Consider the following 27615-nt stretch of genomic DNA (forward strand, 5'->3'; position numbering starts at 1 on the left):
CTTATGAGTGAGAACATGTGGTGTTTGGTTTTCTGTTCCTGTGTTTGTTTGCTGAGAATGATGGTTTCCAGCTTCATCCATGTCCCTGCAAAGGACGTGAACTCATTCTTTCTTATAGCTGCATAGTATTCCATGGTGAATATGTGACACATTTTCTTTATGCAGTCTATCATTGCTGGGCATTTGGATCGGTTCTAAGTCTTTGCTATTGTGAGTAGTGCTGCAATAAACATATGTGTGCATGTGTCTTTATAGTAGAATGATTTATAATCCTTTGGGTATATACCCAGTAATGGGATTGCTGGGTCAAATGGTATTTCTGGTTCTAGATCCTTGAGGAATCGCCACACTGTCTTCCACAATGGTTGAACTAATTTACACTCCCACCAACAGTGTAAAATTGTTCCTATTTCTCCACATCCTCTCCAGCATCTTTTGTTCCTGACTTTTTAATTATTGCCATTCTAACTGGGTGCTGAACCTACCACAGTGCAGCAAAGCCACTGTAGCCAGACTGCCTGTCTAGATTCCTCGTCTCTGGGCATGGCATCTCTGAAAGAAAGGCAGCAGTCCCTACCCGGGGAAGGGGCAGCTGTGGGTGCAGCTTCAGCAGACTTAAATGTTCCTGCCTGCTGGCTCTGAAGAGAGCAGCAGATCTCCCAGCACAGCGCTTGAGTTCTGCCAAGGGACAGACTGCCTCGTCAAGTGGGTCTCAGAGCCCTGTGCCTCCTGACACCTCCCAGCAGTCATTGACAGACACATACAGGAGATCTCTGGCTGGTGTCTGGCGAGTGCCCCTCTGGGACAAAGCTTCCAGAGGAAGGAGCAGGCAGCAATCTTTGCTGTTCTGCAACCTCCTCTGATGATACCCAGGCAAACAGGGTCTGGAGTGGACCTCCAGCAAACTCCAGCAGACCTGCAGAAGAGGGGCCTGACTATTAGAAGGAAACAGAAAGCAATAGGATCAACATCAGCAAAAAGGGTGCCCAGGCAAAAACCCCACCAGAAGGTCACCAACATCAAAGACCAAAGGTAGATAAATTTCTGTTCATCAAAAATTACCCTGTCTCAGGTATTCTGTTAGAGCAGCAGAAAATCAATTCTAACAAAGCTAGACTTCTTTTTGGATTATTCTATAATCCAGATTGGTGTGACTTCACCCTAAATTGTGTGAATGAGAACTTTGAGTATACTTCAAAGGCTTTTTCAGATGCAGAATTATATTTTATAAAGATTATATTAGTTTTTAAGTCTTAAACAAGATATATAATCTTTTCAGATGATTCCAACTTAAATATGGGTAACTTGCTAATCAATTCACTTCTGTTGTTTAGTTTTCTTAAATTTAAAAATAGCATTTATCTGCCCACATAAAGACTTGACCATAAATGTTCATAGCAGTTTGTATTTACAGTTATCCAAATCAGAAACAATTTAAATGTCCATCAACAGAAAAATAAAGTTTATTATGTTCACCCAATGAAATGCTACTTACTAATACAAAAGGAACAAACTAATGATACAAGCAACATGGATAAATCTCAAAAATATTATGCTAACCAAAAGAAGCCAGATATAAAAGTATCCATGCTATATAATTTCATTAATAAGAATCCTAGAACAGTGTAGTGGGAAGAGGACAGGGTCCCAAGCAGATGCCCAGGAAGCAAAAAAAAAAAAAAAAAAAAAAAAAAAAAAGGCTCTATTAAACTAGACACATTTTGATGTGCAGTTCCAGACCTTGGTGCCTACCCTGATATCACATGAAATGCTGTGCATGTGCACGGAGGTGTGAGCAGTGATGTTCTAAAGCATTATTTTTAATGATAAAAACAGGTTTTAAATGTCCATCAGTAGGGGAAGACTAAATACCCCAGATATTGTACATCTGTGTTGTGGAGCCCTCTGCAGTACTTACAAAGAATTAGATGGAATGCCCTTGGGAGAAAAAAATGTAAGTTGTAATAAAGCTCTATATTTTATAAATTTATCTAAATGTGGAGGGAATGGTCTGAAGAGAATCATACCATGTGATTATTTTAAGTGACCCTGTAAGGAAGCGACACGACTTGGGGCAGGAGTCAGGGGGTCAAATGTCTTCTTTTGTTAAGACACAGCTTTTGTGAATACTGCTGTGTTGAAAATACAAATGCATGTGTCTTTTTGGTATAAGGATTTATTTTCCCATTGGGTACAGATGGACATAAAGATGGCAACGTTTGATACTGAGGACTGTAACCACCTGATGGGATCTTCCTGCCTGCTGCATAAAGAAATGTTAGCAGCAGTGAATCTGTATGGGTCTGCAGCCACTTCAATTCTTGACTCCTCAGAAGAAAGAATTTGACTGAGGGGCATAAGGCAGAGGGAGAGACCAAGGCAAGTTTTTTAGAGCAGGAATGAAAGCTCATTAAGCAGTTTTAGAGCAGGAATGAAAGGAAGTCAAGTACACTTGGAAGACAGGCAAACAGGTCACTTGAGAGGTCAAGTGCACTGTTTGACTTTTGACTTGGGGTTTTATACCTTGGCATGCTTCCAGGGTATTGTGTCCCTTCTACCCTAGTTCTTCACTTGGAGTGGGCTGTCCACATGAGCAGTGGCCTGTCAGCCCTTGGGAGGGGCTGTATTTGCAGTGTGTTTCCTGAAGTTGTACACATGTTCACTGGAGGCATTTTTCCCTTGCCAGTTGAATGTTCTTAGAGGAAGCTCATATACTAATTAAGCTCTGCCATTTTTCCTCTTATTGTGCATACTTGAGCCCACTTGTCCAACTCCTGAGATCTTACTGGGGAGCTGCTGATCACCAGTTTCAGGTGTTTCTATTGGGAAACTGCCTTTCCCTGGCGCCAGTTGTGACTAATTATTATATTATTTTAGAGAGACAGTTTAACAACCGCCTAACCATCACCTGATGGTCACCTGACATTCCTGGTTGTGGGGGCCCTCTCCTGTCCTGCTCATGTATGACTAACTACCTACCATAAAACATCCCACCCTTAAGAGTCCAAGATCCCAGTTCTTTGGGGGAAAGATGGTTAGTCTTCTATAACTGCTTCCTGCTGACAGAGGACTGGTGGTGTTTGTTCTGTAGGTCTTGGCCTCTTGCTAGCTGTCCTCCTGCATGCTGAATCACTTATGTGTGGGGCCACAGGAGTGGGGTTGGTGGGTCTAGGTGGTACCATGGGTGTCAGACTTGCAAAAAATCTGAAAAGATATCTCAAAAGGCCAAGCTACAATAGTGGTGTTATTTGCAGGAGCAATTGAGGAAGTTGCATAGTTTATAACCTCTGGAATAATGGCTGGTAATCGTTTCTGTCTGTACCTTAGCAGGTCTCAGGCTCCTTTCCTCCCCGCAGCCTAATCGCCTCCTATTAGCTTTACAAAAGTGGTTGAGTTCTGGGCAAGGCTTCTTATCATTTAAATGATAGCCTAAATGTCTTTCAAAGTTAGCTCAGCCCAGTAGCCCAGGAATAATTAAAGGAAAGGCAAGATGGGTGGTGTGTTAGCTCAGCTCACTGTTACAATTGCTCTCCTGATATAATTTTTGCAAAGGCAGTTTCAGGACTACTTAGGGGGGATAGAGGGGAGCAAGGGGTGAAAAACAATCGGCTGCTATGCTCACTACCTGGGTGATAGGATTTGTGCCCCAAGTGTCAGCATCACACAATATACCCATATAACAAACCTGCACATGTACCCCCTGCACCTAAAATAAAAGTTGAAATTTTTTTTTTAAAAAGGACACAGTCTTTGTCATAAACTTCCTGGGGCTCAAATCCAAGCTTTGCCTTCTACTGTGTGACTTCGTGCAAGTTATTTCATTTATTTGGGCCTTAAATTCCTCATCTCTAACATAAGGATAAAATAACATTACCTATGTGTTATAAAACCGTTGAGCAAAGTAAAAAAAAATAATCAGAAATGCTTCTAGGAGGCTTGCATAGACTGAAAACTCCACAAATGTTAGCTATTATATTGTGAGTGGTGAGGAAAAACGACTTCAATTTTATGTAAAGTGTCTGAATTTTAAACCATGAGACTGTATTTTCAATGTATTATAAGTGTAATTAATAATAATAATTTAAAAATAAATAGATAAAGTAACAGAAGTAGAAATGCAGATGACTCTGTCAAGAAGTTTAAAGAAAAGAAGGGGAAGAAAGGCAGCTCAGGGAAAAGAAGTGAAACATCTCCATTTAAACATACTCAATGTGCTTCACACTTGTTCACAAGTCTGCACTCTAGGTTTAAGTTCTAAGCTCAATACCAGCTAGTTGAGTAACAACAACCCTTAAAACTCACTGCTTTACTGATAATGCAAATGACCTGGAGAGACATAAAATAGGAGCAGAAGTTTACTTTAAAAATCACAAATTGATGTCCATGTCTTAAGAGAAATTTATCAACATAACTAGAAAGCAGTTGAAGCCAAGAACTAAAGTTCCCTATGGAAAAAATAAAGCATGATTTGCACAGTTCCCAGGTTCAGAATACATGGGCAAGCTAGATGGCAAGACCAGAGAAAACTCTGGTGGACACTAAATTAATTGCTGGCTGGCTACGCTTCTATGACACCAAGAGATATATCTAAGCCCCCACCACACATCCACCTGCGGTGCCAACAAAAGATGCTGGGTGGCAGGTGGGGTTAGTAGCTAACGCTGAAATTTGCATCACTTTAAGACACCAGTGTCGTCATAGCCCAGTGTCATCATAAGTGCACATTTAGAATTGAGGTGTATTCACTCCTTCATTCTAACGTAGAAAAGGTCCACTTCCCATCTGGTGTCTGTGGCCAGATGGAGGTGTAGGGTCTTAGGAAAGCAATATATCTCAAAATATTCATAAAGAAATAATATCAATCGAAATAAACCACGTCAACAAAACCTAGTAGCTGACTCTACTCTTCGGTTTTCAGTCTTTAAAAATTCGGAAGGGAAATGCATCTAAGCAATTCCAACACACCCAGTTTCCCCATTTACTAGTTGAATAATGTAAAGGAAACAACTTGACTTTTCTAAGCTTATCTATTAATACAAAACAATGCAATGAGCGTTGCCAGGCCCTAAATGTTGGGAGCACTTGCCTTGGGCCAGAAGCTCAGCATGGGGTCATGGCTTAGACATGGTGAGCCCTGGCTACTCCACAGGGTGGCTGACTTCCTTCCTTGTCTCTTCCATCCACACAACCTGTGAGGAGGAAGTCACTTGACCAAATGAAAAATCTAAAACTAGGAAGCCTAAAAGTGTGGTTCAAATCTCACAGTTTACGATGTTTATCACGTTTACTATGGCAGAGCTCGTCAGCTTGAAAACCTCATTTCTTTACCAGGGAATCCACTCTGGGGAAGCAACAGTCCAAGATGTTACTGGAAAGGAGTCCCAATCCAGACCCCAAGAGAAGGTTCTTGGATCTCGTGCAAGAAGGAATTCAGGGCAAGTCCATACAGTAAAGTGAAAGGGGCTGCTCGTTGCCCATGTTTATGGTTATTTCTTGATGATATGCTAAACAAGGGGTGGATTATTCATGCCTCCCCCTTTTAGACCATATAGGGTAACTTTTTGACGTTGCCATGACATTTGTAAACTGTCATGGTGCTGATGGGAGTGTAGCAGTGAGGACGACCAGAGGTCTCTTCCGTTGCCATCTTGGTTTTGGTGGGTTTGGCAGCTTCTTTACTGCAACCTGTTTTATCAGCAAGGTTGTTATGGCCTATATCTTCTGCTGACCTCCTATCTCATCCTGTGACTGAGAATGGCTTAACCTCCTGGGAATGCAGCCCAGTAGGTCTCAGCCTTATTTTACCCAGCTTCTATTCAAGATGGAGGTGCTCTGCTTTAAACTCCTCTGATGAAAGCATCAGAAACCAGAGAGAAGGCAGACACCTCAAGGTGACGCTGGCCAAGACCCAGACAGGCATCGTGTGTCCCAGTGGAGACTGGCTCATGATGACACCTGAGCCACAGACAGTCCCTCTCACACCCAGATGCTATCTAAGGCCGATGGCAACCGGACGCCACCCTGAGCATGAGGTAGGAGGCAATTAACCCCTGGTTGGCTGAATTGACCCAGAGAACTGAATTGACCTTAAATTATCAATGTTGAACATTCTTCTAAGAAGACGTGAGGAGAGCTTGAGATAGAAATTAAATTCAGACATACTAAGCATGTAAAAATAAGGGATGTTCCATCTGTTGCCCACCCGAGGATAATGGATTGACACTTCAGGAACTTTAGCAATATGCCAGGCACTGTGCTAAGTAACTGACACTGATTAGACCATTTAATAATTACAACTGAATGGGTGGTTAATGATTGTTATTTCATTGTTTTAGATGAGAAGCTCAGAAAAGTCAAGTAGCTTCGTTAAGATTACACAACTAGTAAATGAGGGAATCGGGCGTGCTGGGATTTTTAAGGTGCATTTCCCTTCTGAATGGCTGAAAACTGAAAAGTAGAGTCAGTTAGACATCCAGCTATCAGCTTTATGCATTGGGTCCTATGGTAGAGAGAATGTATCTCAGGTCTGAGCCTGAACTTTAACCCTCATGCTCCTTCATAGCCCCATGTTTCCAGAGTCTAGGCTTCAGACGTTGCCCTGGGTCAGGATTCCCAGGAAACAGACTCTGAGATGGAGATGTGCATGCAGGTGGTGGCTGGGAATGGCTCTGAGGAACAGCCCCTGTGAGTGAGGGAGGGAGCAGGATGCCACAGGAGAAATTGAAGTGCAATAGGGATGCAACTGAGGCCTCAGCTGATGTCACGGAGAGCTTTGAAGCTTGGGTGGCATTTGAGAGATGCCTTGAATTAAAGTTTAGGGAGCTGGGTCTTTGTATCCTAGCATCAATGAGTCACTAGATGCAGGCTACCCCTGGCGTCTGAGGAATGCGTGCCCTGAACTGAGGGTAGGAGTTGGCCAACATACCACAGAACCACTGCAGTCCACCTGCAGCATTCTGCCACGTTCCAGAAGCTCGCTTGATGTGGGCAGAGCTCCTCTGGGACTTGGTTGGTCTCTTTTCCTGGAGAAACCTACAATGGAAAGGTTATTGAGACAAACTGATGTCTCTATGCTGAAGTGATCTTGGGACAATGACAGATACTCATGACCTCCCCCATCTACTACCCAGTCTTGATTCTCCTCACCCCCAGCTAGCACTGCTAGACTTAGACTTTGATGGTCCGGGGTGGGGGCTGCCCAGACTCTCATCCCTCAGGGTCTCTGTCCTCTGCTCACCATACCTTCCTTGGTTCATGACTGAAGTGCCCTCCATTTGTTATCAATATTCAGTCAGCGAGGACTAATAGACACCCCTGTGGATCATGTGGGTGCTGAAGGTGTTCTTCCTTCCTTCCATGTGCAACAGCAGGCTCTTTTTTTTTTTTTTTTTTTTTTTTTTGAGACGGGTCTCACTCTGTCGCCAGGCTGGAGTGCAGTGGTGCGATCTCTCAGCTCACTGGAACTTCCACCTCCCGGGTTCAAGCGATTCTCCTGTCTCAGTCTCCCGAGTAGCTGGAACTTTAGGTGTGTACCACCACGCCCAGCTGATTTTTGTATTTTTAGTAGAGACAGTTTCACCATGTTGGCCAAGATGGTCTCGATCTCTTGACCTTGTGATCTGCCCACCTCAGTCTCCCAAAGTGCTGAGATTACAGGCGTGAGCCACTGCGCCCCACCAGAAGCCTCTTTTTTAATGATTAGAGCCAATTAGTCTTGCCAGATGGTGACACCTTTTCTTGCTGCTGGTTGTATGGCAAAAGAAGCCTGAAGTGTCAGGGAGGCAGTCCCAGCTTAATGTGTAATGAGACTCTTGCTGTGTCCCTTAGTGGAAAAAGTCCCCCTCTGGGGAGTTGCAAGGATGGGAAGCACAGTTCTCTAAGTGAGCCACTGGGAGCAGTCATAAGTAGGGCAGCACTCCTTCCAGCCACTGAATACCATACTCACGGTAGACCTCCTGGGGACACAGTACCATGTCTTTGTTATTGATTTCGAGAGAATATTGCATCTTGGAGTGTAGTGCCCCATCCTTGCGGGAGATTATCTCCAAGCTGTATCCTCAAAGGGTAGCTTCATTGAGCTATCAGGACAGAAGCTCCAGGGCAGTGCGGGATGTGATAGGACTGGTGAACCCATGCTCACTTGCACGCTGTCAAACTTCTTTTGCTGTGAAGTGGGTCCCTGGGTCCAAAGCCACGTCGTGCAGGATTCACGTGGGCGGACCAGATGTTTTGTAAACTCTCGGATAGTGATGGTGCCTGAAGTTCTGTGGAAAGGAAAGCCAAACTCCCACCAGGATATGAGTTAATTCCTGTAAAGCAGAATCATTCCCTTCCAGAGTGGCTGGTTGGTCTCTGAGTGATTGTGCCATACTGGGGGCTCAGGGCTGTTCTCTGTGGCTTGCAGGTTGGGTATTTAGCAGCTAGATCAGCCTTGGTGAGTTGGAGACCATGCTGTTGGGTCCATGCATAGCCTCCTTCCCTGTCACCACAGCTGCTTCGTTCATGGGTTCATTGTGCCACTACTGGAGTAAGCAGTGAGTGAGGAGGGCTGAACCTCGGTTGGCTGAGTCATTCAGCCTCCTTGGTTGTTTGATGTCTCTTCCACAGTGAATGCTGTCTTGGGGAAACTAACGTAGAACATGACCTTCTCTATGTTTAAAGCTCATCCTGACAGGACCATTCACAGGCCTCCTTGTCCCAAACTTTGAATCTTTCTTCTTCTAAGTCACTAAACAACTAGCCAAGCCATTCACCACTGCCAATGAATCTATATGTGTTTTAACCTCAGGCCACTTTTGTTTCCACTCTAAGTAGATGACATTGGGAGGAAGTCCCTCATTACGTCTTTCGGGGGCACCCTGAGTTATCAGTGGCTGTAGTGCAGGAATAGTCCATTTTCAGCTAGTACCATGTAGCAAGTTTACCCATCTGCCATCTGTGAACCAAGCATTTCCCTCCCTGCTCAGCAGGTAAAAAGGGACAAGCCCCTTTCCCTGCCACCGTGTGGTCACAGGAGTTAACTGAAGGGAAAACACTGCTTAGAAGTGGTGGGTGACAGGCAGGGCTGGGTGTGGGAGAGTGTCTCAGACACCTGCCAGTGCAACTTACAAGTGCCTACTGGCCCTACTGGTGCTCCATCATGAGAATTATTTGCAGATTGCTTGTCTGACCTTATGAGTTAGGGGGTCCTGACCTGAACCCAGGTCATGGTGGGCTGGCCGCATGGTCGCTTCTTGCCATGGTGAGGTAGCAGGACAAAGCTTTTTTCAAACAGAGCATATTTTTCTGCTGCTAATGATGTGAGCTTGCTCTAGACCTAAGGGTCTGTGCTGTGATTCTCCTGTTGAGCCTTGTCTTAAATGCCACCTGTGTCTTTTCCCACTAGGGCCTGCCGGGCTGTAAGGGCCCAGCAGCAGGGACACTTGCACCTCATCCTGGACCTGCTGCCCTGCTCTTCCTTCTCTGGGTCTCATGCAAAACTGGCATCTTTCATGTCGCAGGTAAGTGTGTTTGAGCAATGTTCCCAAGGGTGGGAAATGCTGCCTCCAGAATCCAGAGAAGTCTGCCGGGCCTTGTGCTTCCTTCTTAAAGGTGGGAGGTGTAAGGTGCAATAATTTTATATTTTACTTTAGAAGGAATGTCCCAGCAAGCCCCAGACCACTGGATCCTTACAAACATACTGATCTATGGGGTTCCTGATCTTCATAGGCTTTCTCTCTTATCTTTCTTCCCACCTCCTGGCAACATACTTGCTACATTTTGTTCATTCAGCCTTAATGTGTCCACATAGTGGACCAACATGATGCTCTGTGGAATGTCCACAAGGTCCTGGTCTTTTCAGCCTGTATCCTGACAGAGAGCCGGAGAATTAACATTGCCCTGGGAAGAGCCGTGAATGAGTACTGCTATCCATCCCACGTGAGCGCAAGCTGCTCCTACTCCTCCCTGCTGATAAAGAGGAGAAACTGCATTCATCGGATCTTTGGCTGTGTGCCATGTGTATGGTCACTGGCTCTAGAAAAAGTTCCACATGGGCTCAGCAGCTGTGCTTGGGACTACACTTGGGTGAGTTTGCAGTACTTCACTTTCACCTTCTAAGATGTCCGTGGCTTGGAAGGAGCCTGATTAGTGAATGAAAAAGGGATATGATGGAATCCATTGGCTTTGCTTCCCCTGCATCTACTGTTTCCCTTGGGATACAACATTGTTTTTGATTTACTGTCTCGGCCTGAAGGTTAACATAAGTTTTTGCTTGGCTTACCCCACTGTGATAGCTCTTACTCTGCAGAACAAGGAATCTACACATGGTATATTTGTTTACTAGGGCTGACATAATAAGTATCACACACTGGGTGGCTTAAACATAAGAAATGTATCATCTCAGTCCTGGAGGCCAGAAGTCTGAGGGCTGGCTCCTCTGAGGTCACAAGAGGAGATCCACTCCAGGCTCTCCCACAGCTTCTGCTGGTTGCTGCAGCTGCTGGTGAGCTTTGGCTTATAGAAGTATCACTGGGGTCTCTGCCTTCATCTTCACGTGGTATCCTTCTTGTGTGTGTGTCTCTGTGTGTAAATTTCTGTTTTATAAGGACACCAGGCGCATGGGTTAGGGCTCACCCTAGTGACCTTATCTTAACTCATTACATCTGCAATGACCCTTTTTTCAAATAAGTTCACATTCTGAGGTACTGAACATCAGGACTCCGATATATAATTTTTTTTGGGGGAAGACACAATTCAGCCCATAACTTGTGGGTTCTACCAACTGTCAAGTGTGCCCACCCCAATTACACATGGTGGATGGGGAAGCACCCATTGGGTGAGTCTATGGGCCTGATGGGCCTGGGCCAGGACTCTTCCTTCCTTCCTTTTTTCTCCTTTCCTTTCCTTTTTCTTTCTTTCTTTCTTTCTCTTTCTTTCTTTCTTTCTTTCTTCTTTCTTTCTTTTCTTTCTTTCTTTTTCTTTCTTTCTTTCTTTCCTTCCTTCCTTCTTTCTTTATTTCTTTCCTTCCTTCCTTCCTTCTTTCTTTCTTTCCTTTCTTTCTTTCTTTCTTTCTTTCTTTCTTTCTTTCTTTCTTTCTCTTTCTTTCTTTCCTTATTTCTTTCTCATCTCCCTTCCCTTCTCTTCCTTTCTTACTTTTCTTTTCTTTTCTTTCTTTTGCTATGAAGTCTCACTCTGTTACCCAGGCTGCAATGCAGTGGCATCATCTCAGCTAACTGCAAACTCCACCTCCCTGGCTCAGGTGATCCTCCTGCCTCAGCCTTGCAAGTAGCTGTGACTACAGGTGTGTGCCACCATGCCTAGCTAATTTTTTGTATTTTTAGTAGAGATGGGGTTTCAGCATGTTGCTCAGGCTGGTCTTCGACTCCTGAGCTCAAGTGATCCTCCTGCCTCAAGCTCCCAAAGTGATGCGATTGTGGGTGTCAGCCACCAAAACCAGCCCAGTTAATAATTTCTAATGCTCTAAAGGCCTCTTTCTAAATGTAAATACATGCTTTTGTTTTCATCTGGGCCATATCATTCCAACTTAGTTTTAGTCCAAGTTATGGAGGTCCACGTATTTATTTTCTTAATAATCATCTTTAGCACTCATTAATTCATGCATCCATTTATTTTCCATTGAGTGCTTATCCGTGACAGGTAGTATACTAGATTCTAAGGATACGTTGTAAACAAATAAGAAAATAGATCCTTGCTCTTGTATAGTACACAGAGTGTTATGGCTAATTTTAGCTTGGATTATGAAAGTATAAATACAATTTCATTTTATGCAAGAAGAAGATATGGCTGGAAGATGATCATTCATGGGCTTTATAATTAGCATAATTTACAGTCTTCTTCCAACTTTAGGATGAGAATTCACTGGATTACTGAGTCACCCAACCTCATGGTTGAAATATGGGTGTGTGTTGGGGGGTGGCTGGGGAGGGAACCAACCCAGGCATGTTATTAAAGTAAAATTTTATATGCAAGTCTTTCTCATTCAGTATATCACCCTGCAGTGCCATCTGGTGGTTACAATGCAGGAAAACATTTCAATCCACACTGATAATTGTAGGAACCTGGAAACTGTGGGGGCTCCCGTGCGCTCATTTCCCAACAGGGTGTCAGGAGGGTCGTGCACTAGAGCCGCCAGTGAGTACCTGTCTCAGTGCTTAGTTGCACCACTGGGGAGGCATCATCCAGCCTGAAAGTGCCCTCCCTCATGACTCGTCCCTCCCCTAATACAAACACCGCACAGGTGGGGTCCAACCATAAGTCCCCCACCCCTTACCACAGCTTAGACTCATTCGTTTGTGTGATTTATTTTATTTTCATTTTGTTACTTAGCCACTCTAAAAACCAGAATTTTTTTTTCTTTTTTAAAAATTTTTATTTTAGGTTTGGGGGTACATGTGAAGGTTTTTTACATAGATAAACACGTGTCATGGGGGCTTGTTGTACCTATTTTTACATCACCCAGATATTAAGCCCAGTACCCAATAGTTATCTTTTCTACTCCTCTCTCTCCTCCCACCCTCCCCCCTCAAGTAGACCCCAGTGTCTGCTGTTTCCTTCTTTGTGTTCATAAGTTCTTATCATTTAGCTCCCACTTGTAAGTCAGAAAATGCGGTATTTGGTTTTCTGTTCCTGCATTAGTTTGCTAAGGATGATAGCCTCCAGCTCCATCCATGTTCCAGTGAAAGACATGATCTTGTTCTTCTTTATGGTTGCATAATATTCCATGGTGTATATGTACCACATTTTCTTCATCCAGTCTGTCATTGATGGGCATTTAGGTTGATTCTATGTCTTTGCTATCGTGAACAGTGCTGCAGTGAACATTTATGTGCATGTGTCTTTATGGCAGAATTATTTATATTCTTCTGTGTATTTACCCATTAATGGGATTGCTTGGTCGAATGGTAGTTCTGCTTTTAGCTTTTTGAGGAATCACCACACTGCTTTTCACAATGGTTGAACTAATTTACACTCCCACCAACAGTGTATAAGAATTCCCTTTTCTCTGCAACCAAGCCATTATCTGTTATTTTTTGACTTTTCAGTAATAGCCATTCTGACTTGTGTGAGATGGTATCTCACTGTGGTTTTGATTTGTATTTCTTTCATGATCAGTGATATTGAGCTTTTTTTCATATGCTTCTTGGCCACATGTACGTCTCCCGTTGAGAAGTGTCTGTTTATGTCCTATGCCCACTTTTTAATAGGATTGTTTTTCTCTTGTAAATTTGTTTAAGTTCCTTACAGATGCTGGATATTAGACCTTTGTCAGATGCATAGTTTGCAAATAGTTTTTCCCATTTTGCAGGCTGTATGTTTACTCTGTTGATAGTTTCTTTTGCTGTGCCGAAGGTCTTAAGTTTAATTAGATATGATTTGTCAATTTTTGCATTTGTTGTGATTGCTTTTGGTGTCTTTGTCATGAAATCTGCCTGTTCCTAGGTCCAGGATGGTATTGCCTAGGTTGTCTTCCAGGGTTCTTATAGTTTTGGGTTTTACATTTAAGTCTTCAATCCATCTTGAGCTGATTTGTGTATATGGTGTAAGGAAGGGGTCCAGCTTCAATCTTCTGCATATGGCTAGCCAGTTGTCCCAGCACCACTTATTGAGTAGGGACTCTTTTCCTCATTGCTTGCTTTTATCAACTTTGTCAAAGATCAGATGGTCATAGATGTGCAGCCTTATTTCTGGGCTCTCTATTCTGTTCCATTGGTCTATATGCCTGTTTTTGTACCAGTACCATGCTATTTTGGACACTGTAGCCTTGTAGTATAGTTTGATATCAGGTAACATAATTCCTCCAGATTTGTTCTTTTTGCTTAGATTGCCTTGACTATTTGGGCTCTTTTTTGGTTCCATATAAGTTTTAAAATATTTTTTTCTAGTTCTGTGAAGAATGTCATTGGTACTTTTATAGGAATAACATTGAATCTGTAAATTGCTTTGGGTGGTATAGCCATTTTAATGATATTGATTCGTCTTATCCATGAGCGTGTGGTGTTTTCCCATTTGTTTGTGTCTGTTGATTTCTTTGAGCAGTAATTCTTTTATAATTCTCATTGTAGAGATCTTTCACCTCTCTTGTTAGCTGTATTCCTGGGTATTTTATTTTTTATGTGTCACAGTTGAGAGTGGGATTGCCTTTCTGATTTGGCTGTCAGTTTGGTTGTTCCTGGTGTATAGGAATGCTAGTGATTTTTGTACATTGATTTTATATCCTGCAACTTTGCTGAAGTTGTTTATCAGCTGAAGAAGCTTTGGGGCTGAAACTATAGCGTTTTCTATATATAGAACCATGTCATCTGCAAAAAGAGATAAGTCTGACTTCCTCTCTTCCTATTTGGATACCCTTTCTTTCTTTCTCTTGACTGATTGCTCTGGTTAGGACTTCCAATACTGTGCTGAATAGAAGCAGTGAGAGAGGGCATTCTTGTCTTGTGCTGATTTTCAAGGGGAATGGTTCCAGCTTTTGCCTATTCGGTATAATGTTGGCTGTGGGTTTGTCATAGATGGTTCTTATTATTTTGAGGTATATTCCTTCAATACCTAGTTTATTGAGAGTTTTTAACATGAATGGATGTTGAATTTTATCAAAAGCCTTTTTTGCATTTATTGAGATAATCATATGGATTTTGTCTTTAGTTCTATATATGTGATGAATCACATTTATTGATTTTCGTATGTTGAACCAAACTTGCATCCTGGGGATGAAGCCTACTTGTTTGTGGTGGATTAACTTTTTGATGTGCTGCTGGATTCGGTTTGCAAGTACTTTGTTGAAGATTTTTGCGTTGATGTTTATCAAGGATATTGGCCGGAAGTTTTCTTTTTTTGTTGTGTCTGTGTCAGATTTTGGTATCATTATGATGATGGCCTCATAGAATGAGTTGGGGAGAAATCTTGTTCCTCGATTTTTTGGAATAGTTTCTGTAGGAGTGGTACCAGCTCTTCTTTGTACATCTGGTAGAATTGGGCTCTGAATTCATCACATCCTGGGCTTTTTTTGATTAGCAGACTATTTATTACTGATTCAGTTTTGCAGCTCCTTGTTGATCTGTTCCCGGAATCCGTTTCTTCCTGGCCCAATCTTGGGAGGGTGAATTTAACCATCTCTTCTAGGTTTTCTACTTTGTGTGCATAGAGGTCAAATGAAAATTTCTGTATTTCTTTCTTTCCTTCTTTTTGTGTTGAAAGAAGCTCTTGCTATGTTGCCCAGGCTGGTCTTGCACTCCTGGGCTCAAGCGACCCTCCTGCCTCAGCCTCTCGTGTAGCTGGGACTACAGGTGTGTGCCTATTTTTATTGCACTTTTCTTCCACTTGACTGTAAGCTCCATGAGGGCAGAAGCCATGTCGTTTCACATCCTCAAGGCACCAAAACCAGTATCTGATACGTGATACATGTTCTCTGTGTGTTGAAAGAGTGAATGGGTGTAGGGGGTGCCTGTGTTGTAAATCATGTTCTGGAGGTGACCTCGTTTCCTTGGAGGCTTCCCCTGGGTCAGGTCAGGCATATGATGAATCCCTAGGCTCTCTTTGCCAGCGTGGTGGCAGGTTCTCTTCCACATTGTGTTCAGGCTGATAATTGATCAGCAGTAATTGATGTGAGGAGAGACAGAAGAAACAGGCAGGAACTAGAATCCATAGATTCTTGTGCATGTAATATACACCAATACGACTTAACACTGCTGCACATCACACCACTCTCACTAAGGGTCACTGGTCCCTAAAATATTTTCCTACAAGTATTACATGTAGACCATATAAAACAATCCATTTGGCTTGGTGTTCCTGTGTTCTTCCCACCATGCCATAGGGCCTGCTGTGTGCTCCAGCCACTGAGGTTAGTGAGGCTGATAGGGAGTCATTTCCACTGGCAACACCCCGGGCCAAGCGTTATTCTCATAGTCACAAAGCAATCCTTGGCAATTCAACATGTGGAAACATCTTCATGATTTAGCTTTTGACTAAACTTTTTTTGTCTTAGACTTTTTAAAAATAACCTTTTTGCTTTAGAATAGTTTTATACATACAGAAACATTGTGAATATAGTATAGATCAGCAGTCCCCAACCTTTTTGACACCAGGGACCATTTTCATGGAAGACAATTTTTCCACAGACCTGAGGTGAGGGAGACGGTTTCAGGATAAAACTGTTCCACCTCAGATCATCAGGCATTAGATTCTCATAAGAAGCACACAACCTAGATGCCTCTCATGCACAGTTCACAATAGGGTTCACACTTCTATGAGAGTCTGATGCCACCACTGATCTGACAGGAGGCTGAGCTCAGGCAGTAATGTGAGCAAGGTGGAGTGGCTATAAATACAGATGAAGCTTTGCTTGTTCACTAGCCACTCACCTCCTGCTGTGAAGAGCAGTTCCTAACAGGCCACAGACCAGGACCAGTTCATGGCCCAGGGGTTGGGAACCCCTGGAATAGAAGGTTCCCATATACTCCATACCCAATTTCCCCTATAATTAACATCTTACATAAGTATGGTAAGTGAAAAACATCAGACAAATCTCAATTGAGAAACATTCAAGAGGATACTTGACCAGTACTGCTCATAACTGTCCTAGTGGCCAGAAACAAGAAAGGCTAGAGAAGCTGTTACAGCCAAGTAGAGCATAAGAAGACATGAAGACTAGTCTAATGTGGTATCCTGGATGGAACTCAAGAGAGGAAAAGGGCATTAGAGAAAAACTGAGGAAGGAAATCTGAATAAAGTATGGACTTTGGTTAATATTTGTGTGTCAATATTGGTTCTCATTAATTGTGACGTGTTTACCATACTAAGGTAAGATGTTAATAACAGGGGAACTGTGAGTGGGGGTACATGGGAATTCTCTGTATGATCGTATTACTTTTTTTGTGAATCTAAAACTACTCTAAAATAATTTTATTTAACAACAACAAAAAATCAGATACTTCAAAACAAAACAAACAAAACCAACCACAGCCACCCAAAGAGAACAGAGCCTTATATCACGTGGCTTGTGGATTGAACTGCAGGTGGAAGTAACTTAACCTGTAGAAAGAGACATTTTAAACCATATCTTTTACTGAAAGAAAAGTTTTCCAAATGGGAGATTAGATTAGTGAAACATCTTATAAACTTTATCATGAACATCTGAATTAAAAGATGACACAGTAGAGTGAGAAGAATTCAGGGAGACTGTGAAGTCAATGTTAAAGACAAAACTCGTGGCCTCCCAATAGCACGACTCTTGGCAATATCATGAGATCTTTAGAGCCTCCGTTTAGTCCCGGTTAAGTGAGTGTAATAACACCCACCTCTTACCATTGTAAGGCTGATTGAATGAGACTGTAGGTACAGCCCCCTACAAAGTACCTGGCACAGGAAAGCAATCGTTCCACCCAGACAGTTCTGAAATCTGTAAAACAGAAAACCAAGAAGGGGTGCTGGAACTCAGCACCAGTGCAAGTTCAGGTGGAAGTCCTGCTTTTTCTGGGAAGCCTCCCTTCTGCTCTTAAAGCCATTCAACTGATTGGATGAAGCCCACTCAGACTATCTAGATAATCTCTTTTACTTCAAATCAAATTAATGTTAATCACATCTACAGAATGTCTTCCCAGAAACACCCTTATTAGTGTTTGATTGAATAACTGGGGACTAGAGCCTGGCCATGATGACACCAAAAACTGGCCATCTGTCCCTTCCTTCCTTCCTTTCTTCCTTCCTTCCTTCCACCCACCCATCCATTCATTTTTCCATTTATCCTTTCTTCTTTCCATCCATTCTTCCATTCCACCCATCCACCCATCCATCCATCTACCTACCTATTTATCATGAACACTGTTCTACTGTACTATAACTGAATGAAAGATCATACCCATTAAAAAAATTCTGAGTTATATGGGTCAAGGTGAGCACACTTACTTTGTAAAGTGCCAGGTAGTAAATATTTTCAGCTTTGTGGTCCCTTTGTCTCTGTCACAACTCCTCAGTTCTGTTGTTGAGTACAAAAGCAGCCACAGACAATATGTGAGTGAGTGGGCATGACTCTGTCTGATGAAACTTTACACAAAACGGATGCCAGGTGGGACTTTGCCCATGGGCTGTGGCTAGCTGACTTCTGATATAGACCAGTTGTAAAGGGATGTTTTTAGAAAGCACTGACTGAGTGGAAAGGGAAGCTAGTGAAAGAAGCTTGCCTATGGTAGGTCTACAAAAAAGAGACAAAGGGAAGAGCACTTTATTAGGGCTCAGAGCAAGGCAGGAGTGTGAGACCATGACAAGCGCTATACTCAATGCAGTCTCAGTCATACTGTCACCAATTGTCGGGTTTTCCTCCTTCCAGGCACATGACCTTCTCTGCCCCGTTGAAGTAAGGTGTTGCAGTGTGATTTGATTTGGACAGTGAAACATGAGCAGAAATATTATGGGGGAAACTTTAAGAGCAGCCCATGTTTGTCACATTTCTGTCCCTATGGCAGCAGTTTTAGGATGAAGCTTCTACCAACCTGAGTGTCTGAGTAAGATGAGCAGAATTCCCTCACCCACCAATGCTATGTGAGTAAAACATAAACTTTGGTTGTGTTAAGCCCCCAGTATTTTGGGATTGTTACCAAACAGAACCTGGCCTATCCTGTCTGATATACCTAACGACACCAACAATATTTAACTAAAATTGCATCCCTTGTTACGCTCTATCTTTTGTGTGCTACCTTATTTGTCTTCATAACACTTTCTACCACCTTACATATATTTATCTGTTCATTTACTTGTCTGTTTTCTCTGCTAGAATACAAGCTTCCCCAAAGCAGGGACTTCTGATTATTGCTCTTAAAGCTTGGAATGTATTTACTCTGTGACATAATCAACATCACCAAAAGCATCAACAACACAAGTAAGCGTGTGTGTAGTCTGCACAAAGCTATGTGAGGTAGATAGTATTATTAACCTTGTTTTTCCTTATAGGTGACTTATTCTCATTTTACTTATAAAAATGCGTTAGTTATCTATTGCTATGTAACAAATTGCCACAAAAGCAGCTTAAAACATCACACATTTATTATGTGTGAGTCAGGTGTCTGGGCACAACTTGTTGGTCCTTTGTTCAGGGTTTCTTGAGAGACTTCAATCAAGGCACTGGTGAGGGCTAGGGCCTCATCTGAAGGCTCCACTGGGGAAGGATAGGACTTTGAAACTCACATGGCTATCGGCAAGCCTTTATTTCTTGCAGGCTGTTGGACTGAGGGCTGAAGTTTCTAGCTGGCTGTTCAGGAGAGTCTGCCCTCAGTCTTGATTCCTTGCCATGTGGGCCTCTCCAACATGACTACCTGCACCATCCAAGTGCACCTGCTCAGAAGGGAATAGAGAGATTCTGCTAGCAAGATGGAAGCTGCAATCCCATGGAATCATAGAAGTGACTTTTGCTGCAATCTGTGAGTTAGAGAAGCAAGTGAGAAGTCCCACCCCCACTCAAAGGGAGGAAATTACACAGAGTGTGGTTACTGGAGGCAGGGATTACTGAGGCCATCTGAGAGTTTGCCTTCAACAAGGAACTTGGAATTCAGACAGCCCACAGAGTGGGTCATGGTAAAGATCGTGTCACCCTGACCTCACTGAGACCTGACAGAACTATAAAGGTTATGGGTCAAAAGGTAGAATGTATTCCCTAAAGCAAGGCACAAGTATTAATTTTGTTTCAATTAGGGCCAGAATCAGGATCGTGAGTGACACACATCTTCTTTGTAAAAAAATATGAAATCAGAAATGAATCTTTAAGAAATTGCTGTTGATTACATGAAACTATTAAACAAATTGCTTGGATCTAAAAAACCTTTGGGCCTGGCATGGTGGCTCATGCCTGTAATCCCAGGACTTTGAGAGGCTGAGGCAGGTGGATCATTTGAGGTCAGGAGTTCAAGACAAGCCTGGCTAACATGGTGAAGCCACATCTCACTTGAGCCTGGGAGGCAAAGGTTGCGGTGAGCCAGGATTGCGCCACTGCACTCCAGTCTGGGCGACAGAGTGAGACCCTGTCTCAAAAAATAAAATAAAATAAAATAAAATAAAATAAAATAAAATAAAATAAAATAAAATGCCTTTTGTTTCTTCAAGTAATACAATAAAATTCTTATCTCTGTATTAATAATAGAATTAAGTGGAAATATTTTCACTTATTCTTCTTTATATGAGTACTTTTATTTGGTGCAACAATGTACTCAGCTGAAAGAATACATTTCTCATCTTCCTTTGCAGGAGGTGTAGACATTTGACTAAATTCTAGCTACTGTGTTATGTGGGCTTCTTGGAAGACTCCTTATAGCTGGGTGATATGGTTTGGCTGTGTCCCCACACAAATCTCATCTTGAATTCCTATGTGTTGTGGGAGGGACCCTGTGGGAGGTAACTGAATCATGGGGGAGGTCTTTCCTGTGCTGTTCTTGTGATAGTGAATAAGTCTCATGAGATCTGATGGTTTTTAAATGAGGAGTTCCCCTGCACAAGCTCTCTGTTTTTGCCTGCTGCCATCCATGTAAGATGTGACTTGCTTCTCCTTGCCTTCCGCCATGATTGTGAGGCTTCCCCAGCCACGTGAAACTGTAAGTCTAACAAACCTCTTGCTTTTGTAAATTGCCCAGTCTCAGGTATGTCTTTTATCAGCAGCATGAACATGGACTAATACACTGGGTGATCAGTTGGTCATCACATTCTTTGTAGATTTCCTTCTTCTTGCTGCAGCCACCAGCTGGGCAGGGAGAGGATATTGAGAACAAATTTTCATGCTGAGGATGGCAGAGGAGAAAGACGAAAGGAGTCTAGGCCTGTACCTCCCAACTTCCTTCTGCAGGAGAGTAATGCCTTACATGCATGAATCTGTTATTGGTGGTTTCTTTTATATGCATTTGGATTGTCTGTGGCTGAAACGAATCCTGATACAATAGGAAGTATTTTCACCCTAGAGAGCTGTGCTAAAGAATCTATTTGCCATCTCATCATGCTGGCAAATGACACACAACGTTCAGTAAAACTCAAGCAGATGCTATTCTGTTCTCTGCTAAATGTGCCTGATTTATCCATTGTGATGTCCTGCCATTCCAGATAAAGAGATCAGGATTCCCTTGCCCCATGGCTCTGCTACAGAGTCCGCCATCTGGCATGTAAAACCCTGAAATGTAAAACTCTGCTGTTTGTAGGAGTGCCAAGATGTTTAAACATATTTTAGATATTTTTTGGAAAGTTGTAAAACGTGGCTAATGTAGGAAATGGTAGCAGTTCATAAACACTACTTATTGTTCATCACTTCGGATGTCACTAGACTTATGTAAATGAAACCGAGATATTTTTCTTTTTTCTGTGTGAAGTCAAGCCCATTTTTTCCTCTAACATTATAGACACCCCAGAGTGGTTATCAGCATTTGAAAGCAGCAGGGCCTCTTTCTTCTTCTTGGATTTGGTTAAAACAAAAGGGCTATGGACCGTCTTGAAATGTGAACCAAAACCCCATGTTTTTAAACACCTCAGCAAATCCGAATGAAGACAAGTTTCCTCCTTCAGAGACAAAACAGGGCTCAGTCTATAAAACCTGACTTTGACGCAGATGACAACTTTTCCCACAGGTGGTGCACAAGTACTTCTAGGAAACACAAACACCTAATTTTGATCTTATTTATTAGGATTTTATTTTAATGTGGATCTGGAAAGAAAACTAGCACATCATGCTCATAATTATACGGATCTTACTGTTTAGGAGGAGGCCTAATTAATGTGTGCAACTAACAGCTGTTAATTGTGTTTTGGAGATCAAGTTAAAGAATAATCCTTGGTAAATCATGGCTGCAGGTGACTGATGGAAGTTTCAGAGGCTGGACTGGAAGATGAAACTGGGGCAAGATGTTACACAGCATGGCCTCAGGAACCTGAGCTCCAGCAACCTGCGGGTCCCAATGGAGGCGAAGTCAAGGAGCGTCTCAGGGAGTGGTTGATGTGTGAAGTCTCTGTCTGTCCATCTGAATAACAAGAAGTGGGGCTTGTGATTTTCCTCCACTGTATGTTGTCTGGTTCCTAACCCCCCTCATTACTGTCAGTTTTAACTGTGCGTGTATCTATGTGTGTTCAACTCTCATGGGCGGGGTGGCAGAACTCGCTAGGATAGAAGGAGAGACCACGAAGTCAGACCTTGATTCCTAAGTGTGGACTTTGAGAGAGTTTTCTCCATGATTTAGCCTGTGGATTTCAGCATTTTGAAAAATTAACCAGAAATTCAGAAATTAGATGGAGACCTCTAGTGGAGGCCTGGGAGAAGAAAGATTGGGAGATTGGAGTCTACAAAGACTGGGATAGTGGCAAGTGGATGGGCTGCTTGGAGTGCGCAGAAGACACGCAGGCCTCTGTCTCATGTCGGGGTCCACCAGGGCCTCTGGGTGCCGCATCTGGTGGTGGTAACTGGCCTCTCTCCTCAGTCACCAGTGCTCAGGCAGTGGCTGTGGATGGAGGAGCCAAGATGGCAGGACAGGGTGGAGGCAGTGCATGCCCCTCACCAAGGTTGATGTAGCTGCTGCCTCCACTGTGTCTGTCCTATGCTTCCAGCCCTGGGGGACCAGCAAACACTTGATAGCAGGTTGATTACATCTGGCCCCTTCAGTTGCAGCTGGAGGTAATTTTCTCTTACTGGAATTGACACCTGTTCCTAATATAGATTTGCCTTTTCTGCCTGTTCTCCTGCCAGCACTCCTACCTGAGGGCCTCCAGGAGCAATGACGTCTCAAACAGAAACCTGCATAACATCAGCCCAAACCAAGGACCCATTTTATCATCAAAAAGGTGTGCCATGAATGCATGACTCTGGGATCCACTGCTTTGACCACATATGGATGACTTGGAAGCTGCCAGCCTACATGAACAATGAAAAGGCCATTGATGGCTCAGCACAGTTGCCAGCTCAGGGCCAACGCTCCCCAGCGTTGGCCTCAAGGGTGGCCACAGTGCTGTAACAATAGCCAATATGGTGCTGAACCTACAGCCTACCTATGGTGCTTTGACACCAATTGTCAGGACACACGGGTCTGGAAACCAAATCTTGGAAGTAGGATTGGTTGCTTTCCGTGTAACTCCTAGTGACCCACTAGTAGAATTTTGCTTCCTATCCCTGAGAACTTATATTCCACAGGACTAGAGATCCTGGTTCCTGGGACGAAGCAGGGCAGCTTGTGCTGAGGTTCACAGTAAAGGTTCTGTTGAACCCGAATATGACTATCACTGGGTCCCTTTGGGCCCACTAGTGGATGAGCAGGCAAAGAAAGAAGTTACTCCACCATCAAGGGACAGATAATTCCAGCTCTCAATGGGGCTATGGTTGCTACCAGGGGACTGAAACATGGCTGAGACTGAGGAGATTGTCGGTGGCTTCTTCTGGTGCTTCCAAGTCTGGGGATAATGATGACTGGGCAATTGCAGCCATCAGGGCCTGATAAACACAAGGCAACCAACAACTCAGACCCTGAGTGGTGAAAGGCCAGCCAGTGCTCAGGCAGGTCACCCAGACCATCATAAGCGCTGATAGAAATCTAGGACGTGCGGTGGAGGAGGGAGATGACACGTCCCAACCATGGTCCCTGGTTAGCTGCAGGCGGCGTGTCCACCACGCCTTCTCTATGGAGTCGTTTGGAGATGGTGGCTGGCCACGATCTTGCAGGCTTAGTGACAGAACAATCTGAGAAGAACAAGGGGTGGGCTGCTGCAGACCCATGTGGTGCTCTGACTCATGCCCTCTCAGCCTAACCTCTAATTTCAGCAGAGATTGGGGTGTGTTTCTGTTCCATGGCTAAGTCGCTGCATGCTCACAGCGGCTTACTTCAAGCACGGGCTGCAAGGTTTTACTTTCTTCATCAGGATTCCTCTCATGCCATGAATGCGGGAAGTTCACAATTGTAGGAGTTGATATTCCTAGAGAAAAATGCTGGTGAGTAAAGGCTCATACCTCCTGTTTTTTTGGGGGGACTGTTCTAGAGCCTTCTGTGCCCTTCTCAGTATGTCTAAGCAGAATGGAGCACCCGTTATTCACAGCAGTTTCCTTGGCAATATTGTTGCTTTTTCCTCCCCAGTCTCACTGTTACAGGTTGAACTGTGTCCCCGAAAAGATACGTTCAAGTCCCAACCCTTGGTATCTGGGAATATGACCTTATTTGCAAATAGGGTCTCTGCAGATGTAATCAACTTAAGCTGAGGTTAGGCTAGATTAGGGTGGGCCCTTAATCCAGTATGACTGGTGTCCTTATAAAAAGACAATGTGAAGATATGTTGGGAAAAGACTGTGTGATGGTCAGACAGAGACAGAGATTGGAGTGATGCAGCTTCAAGCCAAGGAGCGCCAAGGTTGACAACAAATACCTGAGCCAGTAAGAGGCCAGGAAGGATTCCCTTCTACGTTTTTCAGAGGGAGCCTGGCCTTCCCACATCTTGATCTTGGACTCCCAGCTTCCAGAAATGTGAGAGAACAAGTTTCTGTTGTTTGAGCTGCCCAGTGGTGGTCATGGCAGCCTCAGGAGATGATGCACTCACTCTTTCTGCTTCCTCTCTCGTGCTCCCGGGGTGACCACTCCAATAAACTGCCTGGTCACAATCCATTTTTCCAGAGTTTTCTTTATTAGGAACCCAAACTAGGATAACCTCTACGCTGTGCAAAGAGGGAGACACTGCTGCCTAAATGAGACTTTAGTTTTTGAATGAACTCTTTTTTTGGTGATACAGTTAATCATAATTCCATTTACCATTTTCTGACTGCCTATTATGTGCCTGGCACTTTACAAACGTATAAAGTCTAATCCAGTATCATCCCATGTGGTAGCTGCTATTATCCTATTTTATAGAAGGGAAACTGAGTCTGATGGAGGTTGGGAGACTTGCACTATTTGTGACCCCAAATCTACATTCTTTCTAAATACCTAGGACCCAATTTTTGCCCAATAATTTACTTTCTCTATAAGTTCCAACTTTTCTCTATGTATCCACCTGGATTAGTTGATGTATAGGTTTGGATGCTGTGACAAAGACCAAAATAGGAGAGACTTAAACAAGATGGAAGTTTATTTCTCTTTACAGAAAGCTACATATGAGGCAGTCCTGCTCCTCAGGGCCCATGGAAGCTCAGATTCCTCTTGTCTACCTGCTCTGCCAGGTGTTGTTTTTGGTGGCTTAATGCCACTTCCACTCTCTAGCCAGTAGAAAGGTGAGAAAAGCGAAAAAGAAGAACAGAATTCTCTTCACTGCAGGATCTCCTTACATCCCATTGATCAGAATTTCCGCCATGACCATGCCTAGATTCAAGGGGTGAGGTGAGGGGAGGGGCTGGGTAATGCAGTCTGCATTCTTTGCCCAGCTAAAATGTAGGGATGCGGTTGCCATAGAATTGGGGAAAGTGGATATGGGGGCATGGCAGCTGGTGCTCACGGGGCACCCTTTGCCTTTGACAGTGGATCGGGCATTATGCAGAGCACGAAGAGGAGCACATTGTAGTCTCTGAATTCAGAAGAAGCAGATAGCAAAGGTGAAGTTTCCTTCCAGGTGGAAATTGCCAATTGGTCTATGGAATGGTGAGAATACTGTGAAAGGAGTAGCACAGATATCCAAGTGTGATCGGTCAGTGGGTCTTGGCCAGGAGCATACACAGAATAAACAAATGAATAAATAAAGAGGGGAAGGGAAAGTAATATTAGGACTGTCCAAGACTTGGAGTACAGCTCTCCTAAAAAGCAGTCCTTTGAAGTCTTGGGATATTACAGAAAGATCCCAACAACCACTGAGCCTGGTTTCAATTTTTGGAGGAGACACACCAGGTGAATAAAGCAGTGTGACATGAGAGAAAGGAGGGCGGCAAAGGTGAATGGGACCCCAGCCTTTCAACGACTTGGGCAGAGCAACTGGAGGAGGTGCGAGTTCAGCCAGCAGTGTGGATCAGTTTCCTAGGCTGCCGTAACAAAGCACCACAACCTGGTGGCTTAGAACAACGGAAAGGCATTTGCTCATGGTTCCAGAAGCTGTAGGTTAGAAACTAAGTGTGGCAGGGTCATGGCCCCTCTGAAACCTAGGAGGGAAGGATGCTTCCCTGCTTCTTCCTGCTTCTGCTATCCCCTGATGTTCCTGGATTAGTGGCAGCATAATTCTGGCCTCTGCCTCTGTCTTAACATGGTGTTTTTTCCTGTGTCTCTTCATAGTGCCTTTTCTCTCTGTGCCTCTACCTCTGAGTCCAAATTGCCCCTTTTTATAAGGACATCAGTCACATTGGATTAGGGCCCACTGTACAGACCTTGTTTTAACTTGATTCCTCTATCAAGACCCTGAGAATCTCCAAATAAGGCCACATTCTGAGGAACTGTGGGTTCGGACTTCAACATGTCTTTTTTGGGGGTCACAACTCAACCCATACCAGCTTGCTTGATGGATATTCATAGCTGACGTCAAAGTAAATTTAATTCTCATCCTCAGAAGCAAGAAAGATTCCACAACTAAGGCCAACAATAACATCCAGGGAGTTCGTTTCTTGAGCAACGACCAGCTCTTTGCACAGCACAAATTGCCAAAAAAGGCCAGCATGGTCATTTCTCGGCCATGCACACCTGTGATGTGGCAAGCCATGTTGACGTGCCAAAAATGAGAATTCTCCAGTAAAAATAAAATAGAGTAAATTAGATAATAATGTTCCGAAGGCAATTTATACTTTTTCTGTGCTTTGGGATTCATTTTCAAAACATGTTTCATTTGTCTTTGAAAATCCAAGTTCACGTTCAAGGCCCCTTTGAGTTTGCTTTTTGTCCAGCTATTCAGGCATGCGATAGTCACTAATGGGAACTCCTGGCTTAGAGCCAAGAAACCAACAGAAGCCCCCAAAATGAATGCTTTAAAAGACTGTGCATGTTTTAAAGCCCTCTCGCCCATCAGCAAATACCACTGTTTCTCCATGGACAAACCAGAGTGTCCTGACAAGGTCTCCTGTCCCCTGGCAGACAGCTGACACCCGAGGCCCATCAGGCTGGGAGCTTGCTTATCTGGAATGTCTTTGGATGCATGGGCTATCCTCTCCCACTCCCCCATAGCCTCCCCTCACAGCCAAAGTAATTTGAAGATGTGGTGGTGTTATAAGATAATCTAGGATAATCCCCCAATTCTTGCACACTTCTCTGTTGAGAGGTCGGTTTATCAGTTTGTTTTTAGGTCTATTAAGAGGTCTAAGTCCCCTCTCCCTGAATCTGAACTCTATGACTGCGTGGCTGGTAGAGTACCTTGGGTGTGGCTGTGGTATAAGTCCTGAGGATGCATGTCCGTCCATATCCCCTTCTCTTTGAGTGTGGGAGAGTCTGGGAATGCTGCACTATTACTCTTGTGATTTAGAGCAAAAGGGATATGATTTGAGAGAGCCTAGTCTAATCACATGGACTTTTTAAAAGCAGAGTTTTTCTCTGGCTAGCAGCAAACAAGGAAGTCTGAGATTTGAAGCAGGAGGAGAATAGGGTGCATTGTTGCTGCCTTTGAAAATGGAGGGGCCACATGCCAACCAGTGCAAGTAGCTTTTAGAAGCTGAGAACAGCCTCTAAGTGAATTCAGCTCACAAACTGAATGACCTTGGAAGTGGAATCGTTCTCAGAGCTT

The 27615-nt window shown here is 43.6% G+C and overlaps 1 long non-coding RNA gene across 2 annotated transcripts; it reads left to right on the plus strand.

Annotated features, from left to right (window-relative positions):
• Positions 1-9982: 9982 nt before the first annotated feature.
• LOC134760857 (uncharacterized) lies at positions 9983-22793 on the plus strand. 2 transcript variants are annotated; one of them, XR_010138889.1, is made up of 4 exons: positions 9983-10065; positions 18462-18534; positions 18767-18871; positions 19208-22793. It is a non-coding gene; the product is annotated as an uncharacterized LOC134760857 (long non-coding RNA). The 2 variants fall into 2 exon arrangements; XR_010138890.1 differs by lacking the exon at positions 18462-18534 and having other exon boundaries at positions 10000-10065.
• Positions 22794-27615: the final 4822 nt, after the last annotated feature.

Source organism: Pongo abelii, chromosome 22 (genome assembly GCF_028885655.2).
Source record: "Pongo abelii isolate AG06213 chromosome 22, NHGRI_mPonAbe1-v2.0_pri, whole genome shotgun sequence".
In the NCBI taxonomy this organism is placed as follows: domain Eukaryota; kingdom Metazoa; phylum Chordata; class Mammalia; order Primates; family Hominidae; genus Pongo; species Pongo abelii.